Source organism: Oncorhynchus mykiss, unplaced genomic scaffold (genome assembly GCF_013265735.2).
Source record: "Oncorhynchus mykiss isolate Arlee unplaced genomic scaffold, USDA_OmykA_1.1 un_scaffold_221, whole genome shotgun sequence".
NCBI classification, from domain to species: Eukaryota; Metazoa; Chordata; class Actinopteri; order Salmoniformes; family Salmonidae; genus Oncorhynchus; species Oncorhynchus mykiss.
Genome location: NW_023493690.1, coordinates 200,839 through 212,500, shown reverse-complemented (window position 1 = coordinate 212,500; position 11,662 = coordinate 200,839). Strand labels below are relative to the sequence as shown.

The window sequence follows — 11,662 nt, the reverse complement described above, 5'->3', positions numbered from 1 at the left end:
CTATGGACCCTGGTCTAAAGTAGTGTGGATACGTCCCAAACAGCACCCTATTACCTATGGACCCTGGTATAAAGTAGTGTGGATACGTCCCAAACAGCACCCTATTACCTATGGGTCATGGTCTAAACTAGTGTGGATACGTCCCAAACAGCACCTATGGACCCTGGTCTAAAGTAGGGTACTACATAGGGAATAGGGTGCCTCATGGGGAATCCAAATGTAGCCGGCTGTTGTCAGACGGCCTGGCCGCTGTCTCTTAGTTACGGCGTGGTCCCGGGCCGCTGTCTCTTAGTTACGGCGTGGTCCCGGGCCGCTGTCTCTTAGTTACGGCGTGGTCCCGGGCCGCTGTCTCTTAGTTACGGCGTGGTCCCGGGCCGCTGTCTCTTAGTTACGGCGTGGTCCCGGGCCGCTGTCTCTTAGTTACGGCGTGGTCCCGGGCCGCTGTCTCTTAGTTACGGCGTGGTCCCGGGCCGCTGTCTCTTAGTTACGGCGTGGACCCGGGCCGCTGTCTCTTAGTTACGGCGTGGTCCCGGGCTGCTGTCTCTTAGTTACGGCGTGGTCCCGGGCCGCTGTCTCTTAGTTACGGCGTGGTCCCGGGCCGCTGTCTCTTAGTTACGGCGTGGTCCCTGGCCGCTGTCTCTTAGTTACGGCGTGGTCCCGGGCCGCTGTCTCTTAGTTACGGCGTGGTCCCGGGCCGCTGTCTCTTAGTCACGGCGTGGTCCCGGGCCGCTGTCTCCTCTGTTCCTCTCCTCTGTTCCTCTCCTCTGTTCCTCTCCTCCGTTCCTCTCCTCCGTTCCTCTCCTCCGTTCCTCTCCTCCGTTCCTCTCCTCTGTTCCTCTCCTCCGTTCCTCTCCTCCGTTCCTCTCCTCTGTTCCTCTCCTCTGTTCCTCTCCTCTGTTCCTCTCCTCCGTTCCTCTCCTCTGTTCCTCTCCTCTGTTCCTCTCCTCCGTTCCTCTCCTCCGTTCCGCTCCTCTGTTCCTCTCCTCTTTTCCTCTCCTCCGCTCCTCTCCTCCGTTCCTCTCCTCTGTTCTGTTTCCTTGGTGCCACTCGGTCTCTGATGATGGAGAGGGTATTATAATGTACTGCTCCCTCCCTTCTCTCATCCTTCCCTCTCCTCCGCTCTGTAATTTTGGACACCCCCCCCCACCCCCCTCTCTCATCTCTGATGATGTTAAAAATTGCAGGGCCGTGGTTTTGTCTTTCAATAATGCACTGCTTAAGAGGCTTTCATGAAGCCTCCACTGCCTGAGCTCTATGCTGGCAGGCTCCAGTCTACAAATTGCTGAATCACAGTACAGGGAGAAACAGAGAGTGAGAGAGAGAATCAGGGAGGGAGAGAGAGAGAATCAGGGAGGAGAGAGAGAGGTTCAGGGAGGGATAGAGAGAGGTTCAGGGAGGGAGAGAGAGCGGTTCAGGGAGGGAGAGAGAGCGGTTCAGGGAGGGAGAGAGAGCGGTTCAGGGAGGGAGAGAGAGCGGTTCAGGGAGGGAGAGAGAGCGGTTCAGGGAGGGAGAGAGAGCGGTTCAGGGAGGGAGAGAGAGCGGTTCAGGGAGGGAGAGAGAGCGGTTCAGGGAGGGAGAGAGAGCGGTTCAGGGAGGGAGAGAGAGCGATTCAGAGAGAGAGAGATTCAGGGAGGGAGAGAGAGAGATTCAGGGAGGGAGAGAGAGATTCAGGGAGGGACAGAGAGAAATTCAGGGAGGGACAGAGAGATTCAGGGAGGGACAGAGAGATTCAGGGAGGGACAGAGAGATTCAGGGAGGGAGAGGTTCAGGGAGGGAGAGAGAGATTCGGGGAGGGAGAGAGAGATTCGGGGAGGGAGAGAGAGAGATTCGGGGAGGGAGAGAGAGAGATTCGGGGAGGGAGAGAGAGAGATTCGGGGAGGGAGAGAGAGAGATTCGGGGAGGGAGAGAGAGAGATTCAGGGAGGGGGAGAGAGATTCAGGGAGTGAGAGAGAGGTTCAGCGAGGGAGAGAGAGAGATTCAGGGAGGGAGAGAGAGAGGTTCAGGGAGAGGGAGAGGTTCAGGGAGGGAGAGAGAGCGGTTCAGGGAGGGAGAGAGAGCGGTTCAGGGAGGGAGAGAGAGCGGTTCAGGGAGGGAGAGAGAGCGGTTCAGGGAGGGAGAGAGAGCGGTTCAGGGAGGGAGAGAGAGAGATTCAGAGAGAGAGAGATTCAGGGAGGGAGAGAGAGATTCAGGGAGGGAGAGAGAGATTCAGGGAGGGAGAGAGAGAGATTCAGGGAGGGACAGAGAGATTCAGGGAGGGATAGAGAGAGATTCAGGGACGGACAGAGAGATTCAGGGAGGGACAGAGAGAGATTCAGGGAGGGAGAGAGAGAGATTCGGGGAGGGAGAGAGAGATTCGGGGAGGGAGAGAGAGATTCGGGGAGGGAGAGAGAGATTCGGGGAGGGAGAGAGAGAGATTCAGGGAGGGAGAGAGAGAGATTCAGGGAGGGAGAGAGAGAGATTCAGGGAGGGAGAGAGAGAGATTCAGGGAGGGAGAGAGAGAGATTCAGGGAGGGGGAGAGAGATTCAGGGAGGGGGAGAGAGATTCAGGGAGGGGGAGAGAGATTCAGGGAGGGGGAGAGAGATTCAGGGAGAGAGAGAGAGATTCAGAGAGAGAGAGAGAGATTTAGTGGGGGGAGAGAGAGATTTAGAGGGGGGAGAGAGATTTAGTGGGGGGAGAGAGAGATTTAGAGGGGGGAGAGAGAGATTTAGAGGGGGAGAGAGAGATTCGGGGTGGGAGGGAGAAGAGATTCAGGGAGAGAGAGAGATTCAGGGAGGGAGAGAGAGATTCAGGGAGGGAGAGAGAGATTCAGGGAGGGAGAGAGAGAGATTCAGGGAGGGACAGAGGGAGATTCAGTGAGGGACAGAGGGAGATTCAGGGAGGGACAGAGAGAGATTCAGGGAGGGACAGAGAGAGATTCAGGGAGGGACAGAGAGATTCAGGGAGGGACAGAGAGAGATTCAGGGAGGGACAGAGAGAGATTCAGGGAGGGAGATGTTCAGGGAGGGAGAGAGAGATTCGGGGAGGGAGAGAGAGATTTAGAGGAGGGAGAGAGAGAGATTCAGGGAGGGGGAGAGAGATTCAGGGAGGGGGAGAGAGATTCAGGGAGGGGGAGAGAGATTCAGGGAGAGGGGGAGAGAGATTCAGGGAGGGGGAGAGAGAGATTCAGGGAGAGGGAGAGAGAGAGAGAGATTCAGGGAGGGAGAGAGAGATTCAGGGAGGGAGAGAGAGAGAGAGATTCAGGGAGGGAGAGAGAGATTCAGGGAGGGAGAGAGAGAGATTCAGGGAGGGAGAGAGAGATTCAGGGAGAGAGAGAGAGAGATTCAGGGAGAGAGAGAGAGAGATTCAGGGAGAGAGAGAGAGAGATAGAGAGAGATTTAGAGGGGGGAGAGAGAGATTTAGAGGGGGGAGAGAGAGATTTGCGGTGGGAGGGAGAAGAGATTCAGGGAGAGAGAGATTCAGGGAGGGAGAGAGAGATTCAGGGAGGGAGAGAGAGAGATTCAGGGAGGGAGAGAGAGAGAGATTTAGAGGGGGGAGAGAGAGATTCGGGGTGGGAGGGAGAAGAGATTCAGGGAGAGAGAGCGGTTCAGGGAGGGAGAGAGAGCGGTTCAGGGAGGGAGAGAGAGAGATTCAGAGAGAGAGAGATTCAGGGAGGGAGAGAGATTCAGGGAGGGAGAGAGAGAGATTCAGGGAGGGAGAGAGAGAGATTCAGGGAGGGACAGAGAGAGATTCAGGGAGGGACAGAGAGATTCAGGGAGGGACAGAGAGAGATTCAGGGAGGGACAGAGAGAGATTCAGGGAGGGAGATGTTCAGGGAGGGAGAGAGAGATTCGGGGAGAGAGAGATTTAGAGGAGGGAGAGAGAGATTCAGGGAGGGAGAGAGAGATTCAGGGAGGGGGAGAGAGATTCAGGGAGGGGGAGAGAGATTCAGGGAGGGGGAGAGAGATTCAGGGAGAGAGAGAGAGATTCAGGGAGGGGGAGAGAGATTCAGGGAGGGGGAGAGAGAGATTCAGGGAGAGGGAGAGAGAGAGAGAGATTCAGGGAGGGAGAGAGAGATTCAGGGAGGGAGAGAGAGAGATTCAGGGAGGGAGAGAGAGATTCAGGGAGGGAGAGAGAGAGAGAGATTCAGGGAGAGAGAGAGAGAGATTCAGGGAGAGAGAGAGAGAGATTCAGGGAGAGAGAGAAATAGAGAGAGATTTAGAGGGGGGAGAGAGATTTAGAGGGGGGAGAGAGAGATTCGGGGTGGGAGGGAGAACAGATTCAGGGAGAGAGAGATTCAGGGAGGGAGAGAGAGAGATTCAGGGAGGGAGAGAAAGAGAGATTTAGAGGGGGGAGAGAGAGATTCGGGGTGGGAGGGAGAAGAGATTCAGGGAGAGAGAGCGGTTCAGGGAGGGAGAGAGAGCGGTTCAGGGAGGGAGAGAGAGAGATTCAGAGAGAGAGAGAGATTCAGGGAGGGAGAGAGATTCAGGGAGGGAGAGAGAGAGATTCAGGGAGGGAGAGAGAGAGATTCAGGGAGGGACAGAGAGAGATTCAGGGAGGGACAGAGAGAGATTCAGGGAGGGACAGAGAGATTCAGGGAGGGACAGAGAGAGAGATTCAGGGAGGGACAGAGAGAGATTCAGCGAGGGACAGAGAGATTCAGGGAGGGAGAGGTTCAGGGAGGGAGAGAGGTTCGGGGAGGGAGAGAGAGATTCAGGGAGGGAGAGAGAGATTCAGGGAGGGAGAGAGAGATTCAGGGAGGGAGAGAGAGAGATTCAGGGAGGGGGAGAGAGATTCAGGGAGAGAGAGAGATTCAGGGAGGGGGAGAGAGATTCAGGGAGGGGGAGAGAGAGATTCAGGGAGAGGGAGAGAGAGATTCAGGGAGAGAGAGAGAGAGATTCAGGGAGAGGGAGAGAGAGAGATTCAGGGAGGGAGAGAGAGATTCAGGGAGGGAGAGAGAGATTCAGGGAGGGAGAGAGAGAGATTCAGAGAGGGAGAGAGAGATTCAGGGAGGGAGAGAGAGAGAGAGAGAGAGAGATTCAGGGAGAGAGAGAGATTTAGAGGGGGGAGAGAGAGAGATTCAGGGAGGGACAGAGATAGATTCAGGGAGGGACAGAGAGATTCAGGGAGGGACAGAGAGATTCAGGGAGGGACAGAGAGAGAGATTCAGGGAGGGACAGAGAGAGATTCAGCGAGGGAGAGGTTCAGGGAGGGAGAGAGAGAGATTCAGGGAGGGAGAGAGAGATATTCAGGGAGGGGGAGAGAGATTCAGGGAGGGGGAGAGAGATTCAGGGAGGGAGAGAGAGATTCAGGGAGGGAGAGGGAGAGGTTCAGGGAGGGAGAGAGAGCGGTTCAGGGAGGGAGAGAGAGCGGTTCAGGGAGGGAGAGAGAGTGGTTCAGGGACGGAGAGAGAGCGGTTCAGGGAGGGAGAGAGAGAGATTCAGAGAGAGAGAGATTCAGGGAGGGAGAGAGAGATTCAGGGAGGGAGAGAGAGAGAGATTCAGGGAGGGAGAGAGAGATTCAGGGAGGGACAGAGAGAGATTCAGGGAGGGATAGAGAGAGATTCAGGGAGGGACAGAGAGATTCAGGGAGGGACAGAGAGAGAGATTCAGGGAGGGACAGAGAGATTCAGGGAGGGACAGAGAGAGATTCAGGGAGGGACAGAGAGATTCGGGGAGGGAGAGAGAGATTCGGGGAGGGAGAGAGAGATTCGGGTAGGGAGAGAGAGATTCGGGGAGGGAGAGAGAGATTCAGGGAGGGAGAGAGAGAGATTCAGGGAGGGAGAGAGAGAGATTCAGGGAGGGAGAGAGAGAGATTCAGGGAGGGAGAGAGAGAGATTCAGGGAGGGAGAGAGAGAGATTCAGGGAGGGAGAGAGAGAGATTCAGGGAGGGAGAGAGAGAGATTCAGGGAGGGGGAGAGAGATTCAGGGAGAGAGAGAGAGATTCAGGGAGGGGGAGAGATTCAGGGAGAGGGAGAGAGAGATTCAGGGAGAGGGAGAGAGAGATTCAGGGAGAGAGAGAGAGATTCAGGGAGAGAGAGAGAGATTCAGGGAGAGAGAGAGAGATTCAGGGAGAGAGAGAGAGAGAGAGTGATTTAGAGGGGGGAGAGAGAGATTTAGAGGGGGGAGAGAGAGATTCGGGGTGGGAGGGAGAAGAGATTCAGGGAGAGGAAGAGATTCAGGGAGAGAGAGAGATTCAGGGAGAGAGAGAGAGAGGTTCAGGGAGAGAGAGAGATATTTAAAGGGGGGAGAGAGAGAGAGATTTAGAGGGGGGAGAGAGAGATTCGGGGTGGGAGGGAGAAGAGATTCAGGGAGAGAGAGCGGTTCAGGGAGGGAGAGAGAGCGGTTCAGGGAGGGAGAGAGAGCGGTTCAGGGAGGGAGAGAGAGAGATTCAGGGAGGGAGAGAGAGATTCAGGGAGGGAGAGAGAGAGATTCAGGGAGGGACAGAGGGAGATTCAGTGAGGGACAGAGGGAGATTCAGTGAGGGACAGAGGGAGATTCAGTGAGGGACAGAGGGAGATTCAGGGAGGGACAGAGAGAGATTCAGGGAGGGACAGAGAGAGATTCAGGGAGGGACAGAGAGAGATTCAGGGAGGGACAGAGAGAGATTCAGGGAGGGAGATGTTCAGGGAGGGAGAGAGAGATTCGGGGAGGGAGAGAGAGATTTAGAGGAGGGAGAGAGAGAGATTCAGGGAGGGGGAGAGAGATTCAGGGAGGGGGAGAGAGATTCAGGGAGGGGGAGAGAGATTCAGGGAGAGAGAGAGAGATTCAGGGAGGGGGAGAGAGAGATTCAGGGAGGGGGAGAGAGAGATTCAGGGAGAGGGAGAGAGATTCAGGGAGAGAGAGAGAGAGATTCAGGGAGAGGGAGAGAGAGAGAGAGATTCAGGGAGGGAGAGAGAGATTCAGGGAGGGGGAGAGAGATTCAGGGAGGGGGAGAGAGATTCAGGGAGGGGGAGAGAGATTCAGGGAGAGAGAGAGATTCAGGGAGGGGAGAGAGAGATTCAGGGAGAGGGAGAGAGATTCAGGGAGAGAGAGAGAGATTCAGGGAGAGAGAGAGAGAGAGATTCAGGGAGGGAGAGAGAGATTCAGGGAGGGAGAGAGAGAGATTCAGGGAGGGAGAGAGAGATTCAGGGAGGGAGAGAGAGAGATTCAGGGAGAGAGAGAGAGAGATTCAGGGAGAGAGAGAGATAGAGAGAGAGAGATTTAGAGGGGGGAGAGAGAGATTTAGAGGGGGGAGAGAGAGATTCGGGGTGGGAGGGAGAAGAGATTCAGGGAGAGAGAGAGATTCAGGGAGGGAGAGAGAGATTCAGGGAGGGAGAGAGAGAGATTCAGGGAGGGAGAGAGATTCAGGGAGGGAGAGAGAGATTCAGGGAGGGAGAGAGAGAGATTCAGGGAGGGACAGAGGGAGATTCAGTGAGGGACAGAGGGAGATTCAGTGAGGGACAGAGGGAGATTCAGGGAGGGACAGAGAGAGATTCAGGGAGGGACAGAGAGAGATTCAGGGAGGGACAGAGAGAGATTCAGGGAGGGACAGAGAGAGATTCAGGGAGGGACAGAGAGAGATTCAGGGAGGGAGATGTTCAGGGAGGGAGAGAGAGATTCGGGGAGGGAGAGAGAGATTTAGAGGAGGGAGAGAGATTCAGGGAGGGAGAGAGAGATTCAGGGAGGGGGAGAGAGATTCAGGGAGGGGGAGAGAGATTCAGGGAGGGGGAGAGAGATTCAGGGAGGGGGAGAGAGATTCAGGGAGAGAGAGAGAGATTCAGGGAGGGGGAGAGAGAGATTCAGGGAGGGGGAGAGAGAGATTCAGGGAGAGGGAGAGAGATTCAGGGAGAGAGAGAGAGAGATTCAGGGAGAGGGAGAGAGAGATTCAGGGAGGGAGAGAGAGATTCAGGGAGGGGGAGAGAGATTCAGGGAGGGGGAGAGAGATTCAGGGAGGGGGAGAGAGATTCAGGGAGGGGGAGAGAGATTCAGGGAGAGAGAGAGAGATTCAGGGAGGGGGAGAGAGAGATTCAGGGAGAGGGAGAGAGATTCAGGGAGAGAGAGAGAGAGAGAGATTCAGGGAGAGGGAGAGAGAGAGAGAGATTCAGGGAGGGAGAGAGATTCAGGGAGGGAGAGAGAGAGATTCAGGGAGGGAGAGAGAGATTCAGGGAGGGAGAGAGAGAGAGATTCAGGGAGAGAGAGAGAGAGATTCAGGGAGAGAGAGAGATAGAGAGAGAGATTTAGAGGGGGGAGAGAGAGATTTAGAGGGGGGAGAGAGAGATTCGGGGTGGGAGGGAGTAGAGATTCAGGGAGAGAGAGAGATTCAGGGAGGGAGAGAGAGATTCAGGGAGGGAGAGAGAGAGATTCAGGGAGGGAGAGAGAGAGATTTAGAGGGGGGAGAGAGAGATTCGGGGTGGGAGGGAGAAGAGATTCAGGGAGAGAGAGCGGTTCAGGGAGGGAGAGAGAGCGGTTCAGGGAGGGAGAGGGAGAGATTCAGAGAGAGAGAGAGAGATTCAGGGAGGGGGAGAGAGAGATTCAGGGAGGGGGAGAGAGAGATTCAGGGAGAGGGAGAGAGATTCAGGGAGAGAGAGAGAGAGATTCAGGGAGAGGGAGAGAGAGAGAGAGATTCAGGGAGGGAGAGAGAGATTCAGGGAGGGGGAGAGAGATTCAGGGAGGGGGAGAGAGATTCAGGGAGGGGGAGAGAGATTCAGGGAGAGAGAGAGATTCAGGGAGGGGAGAGAGAGATTCAGGGAGAGGGAGAGAGATTCAGGGAGAGAGAGAGAGATTCAGGGAGAGAGAGAGAGAGATTCAGGGAGGGAGAGAGAGATTCAGGGAGGGAGAGAGAGAGATTCAGGGAGGGAGAGAGAGATTCAGGGAGGGAGAGAGAGAGATTCAGGGAGAGAGAGAGAGAGATTCAGGGAGAGAGAGAGATAGAGAGAGAGAGATTTAGAGGGGGGAGAGAGAGATTTAGAGGGGGGAGAGAGAGATTCGGGGTGGGAGGGAGAAGAGATTCAGGGAGAGAGAGAGATTCAGGGAGGGAGAGAGAGATTCAGGGAGGGAGAGAGAGAGATTCAGGGAGGGAGAGAGATTCAGGGAGGGAGAGAGAGATTCAGGGAGGGAGAGAGAGAGATTCAGGGAGGGACAGAGGGAGATTCAGTGAGGGACAGAGGGAGATTCAGTGAGGGACAGAGGGAGATTCAGGGAGGGACAGAGGGAGATTCAGGGAGGGAGAGAGAGAGATTCAGGGAGGGACAGAGGGAGATTCAGTGAGGGACAGAGGGAGATTCAGTGAGGGACAGAGGGAGATTCAGGGAGGGACAGAGGGAGATTCAGGGAGGGACAGAGAGAGATTCAGGGAGGGACAGAGAGAGATTCAGGGAGGGACAGAGAGAGATTCAGGGAGGGACAGAGAGAGATTCAGGGAGGGACAGAGAGAGATTCAGGGAGGGAGATGTTCAGGGAGGGAGAGAGAGATTCGGGGAGGGAGAGAGAGATTTAGAGGAGGGAGAGAGAGAGATTCAGGGAGGGAGAGAGAGATTCAGGGAGGGGGAGAGAGATTCAGGGAGGGGGAGAGAGATTCAGGGAGGGGGAGAGAGATTCAGGGAGGGGGAGAGAGATTCAGGGAGGGGGAGAGAGATTCAGGGAGAGAGAGAGAGATTCAGGGAGGGGGAGAGAGAGATTCAGGGAGGGGGAGAGAGAGATTCAGGGAGAGGGAGAGAGATTCAGGGAGAGAGAGAGAGAGATTCAGGGAGAGGGAGAGAGAGATTCAGGGAGGGAGAGAGAGATTCAGGGAGGGGGAGAGAGATTCAGGGAGGGGGAGAGAGATTCAGGGAGGGGGAGAGAGATTCAGGGAGGGGGAGAGAGATTCAGGGAGAGAGAGAGAGATTCAGGGAGGGGGAGAGAGAGATTCAGGGAGAGGGAGAGAGATTCAGGGAGAGAGAGAGAGAGAGAGATTCAGGGAGAGGGAGAGAGAGAGAGAGATTCAGGGAGGGAGAGAGAGATTCAGGGAGGGAGAGAGAGAGATTCAGGGAGGGAGAGAGAGATTCAGGGAGGGAGAGAGAGAGAGATTCAGGGAGAGAGAGAGAGAGATTCAGGGAGAGAGAGAGATAGAGAGAGAGATTTAGAGGGGGGAGAGAGAGATTTAGAGGGGGGAGAGAGAGATTCGGGGTGGGAGGGAGTAGAGATTCAGGGAGAGAGAGAGATTCAGGGAGGGAGAGAGAGATTCAGGGAGGGAGAGAGAGAGATTCAGGGAGGGAGAGAGAGAGATTTAGAGGGGGGAGAGAGAGATTCGGGGTGGGAGGGAGAAGAGATTCAGGGAGAGAGAGCGGTTCAGGGAGGGAGAGAGAGCGGTTCAGGGAGGGAGAGGGAGAGATTCAGAGAGAGAGAGATTCAGGGAGAGAGAGAGATTCAGGGAGGGAGAGAGAGAGATTCAGGGAGGGACAGAGAGAGATTCAGGGAGGGACAGAGAGATTCAGGGAGGGACAGAGAGAGAGATTCAGGGAGGGACAGAGAGAGATTCAGCGAGGGACAGAGAGATTCAGGGAGGGAGAGGTTCAGGGAGGGAGAGAGGTTCGGGGAGGGAGAGAGAGATTCAGGGAGGGAGAGAGAGAGATTCAGGGAGGGAGAGAGAGAGATTCAGGGAGGGGGAGAGAGATTCAGGGAGGGGGAGAGAGATTCAGGGAGGGGGAGAGAGATTCAGGGAGAGAGAGAGATTCAGGGAGGGGGAGAGAGATTCAGGGAGAGGGAGAGAGAGATTCAGGGAGAGAGAGAGAGATTCAGGGAGAGGGAGAGAGAGAGATTCAGGGAGGTAGAGAGAGAGATTCAGAGAGGGAGAGAGAGATTCAGGGAGGGAGAGAGAGAGAGAGAGATTCAGGGAGAGAGAGAGATTTAGAGGGGGGAGAGAGAGAGATTCAGGGAGGGACAGAGAGATTCAGGGAGGGACAGAGAGAGAGATTCAGGGAGGGACAGAGAGAGATTCAGCGAGGGACAGAGAGATTCAGGGAGGGAGAGGTTCAGGGAGGGAGAGAGAGATTCGGGGAGGGAGAGAGAGATTCAGGGAGAGAGAGAGATCCGGGGAGGGAGAGAGATTCAGCGAGGGACAGAGAGATTCAGGGAGGGAGAGGTTCAGGGAGGGAGAGAGAGAGATTCATGGAGGGGGAGAGAGATTCAGGGAGGGGGAGAGAGATTCAGGGAGGGGGAGAGAGATTCAGGGAGAGAGAGAGATTCAGGGAGGGGGAGAGAGATTCAGGGAGGGGGAGAGAGATTCAGGGAGAGGGAGAGAGAGATTCAGGGAGAGAGAGAGAGAGATTCAGGGAGAGGGAGAGAGAGAGATTCAGGGAGGGAGAGAGAGAGATTCAGAGAGGGAGAGAGAGATTCAGGGAGGGAGAGAGAGAGAGAGAGAGAGATTCAGGGAGAGAGAGAGATTTAGAGGGGGGAGAGAGAGATTCAGGGAGGGACAGAGAGAGATTCAGGGAGGGACAGAGAGATTCAGGGAGGGACAGAGAGAGAGATTCAGGGAGGGACAGAGAGAGATTCAGCGAGGGACAGAGAGATTGAGGGAGAGAGAGATTCGGGGAGGGAGAGAGAGATTCAGGGAGGGAGAGAGAGATATTCAGGGAGGGGGAGAGAGATTCAGGGAGGGGGAGAGAGATTCAGGGAGAGAGAGAGATTCAGGGAGGGGGAGAGAGATTCAGGGAGGGGGAGAGAG

The 11,662-nt window shown here is 55.6% G+C and overlaps 1 protein-coding gene across 1 annotated transcript in view; it reads left to right on the top strand.

Moving 5' to 3' along the window:
- LOC110517682 (protein diaphanous homolog 3) overlaps positions 1 to 11,662 on the top strand; it is a 286,923-nt gene that overhangs the window by 117,397 nt on the left and 157,864 nt on the right. The gene's annotated exons all lie outside the window — the stretch shown is intronic.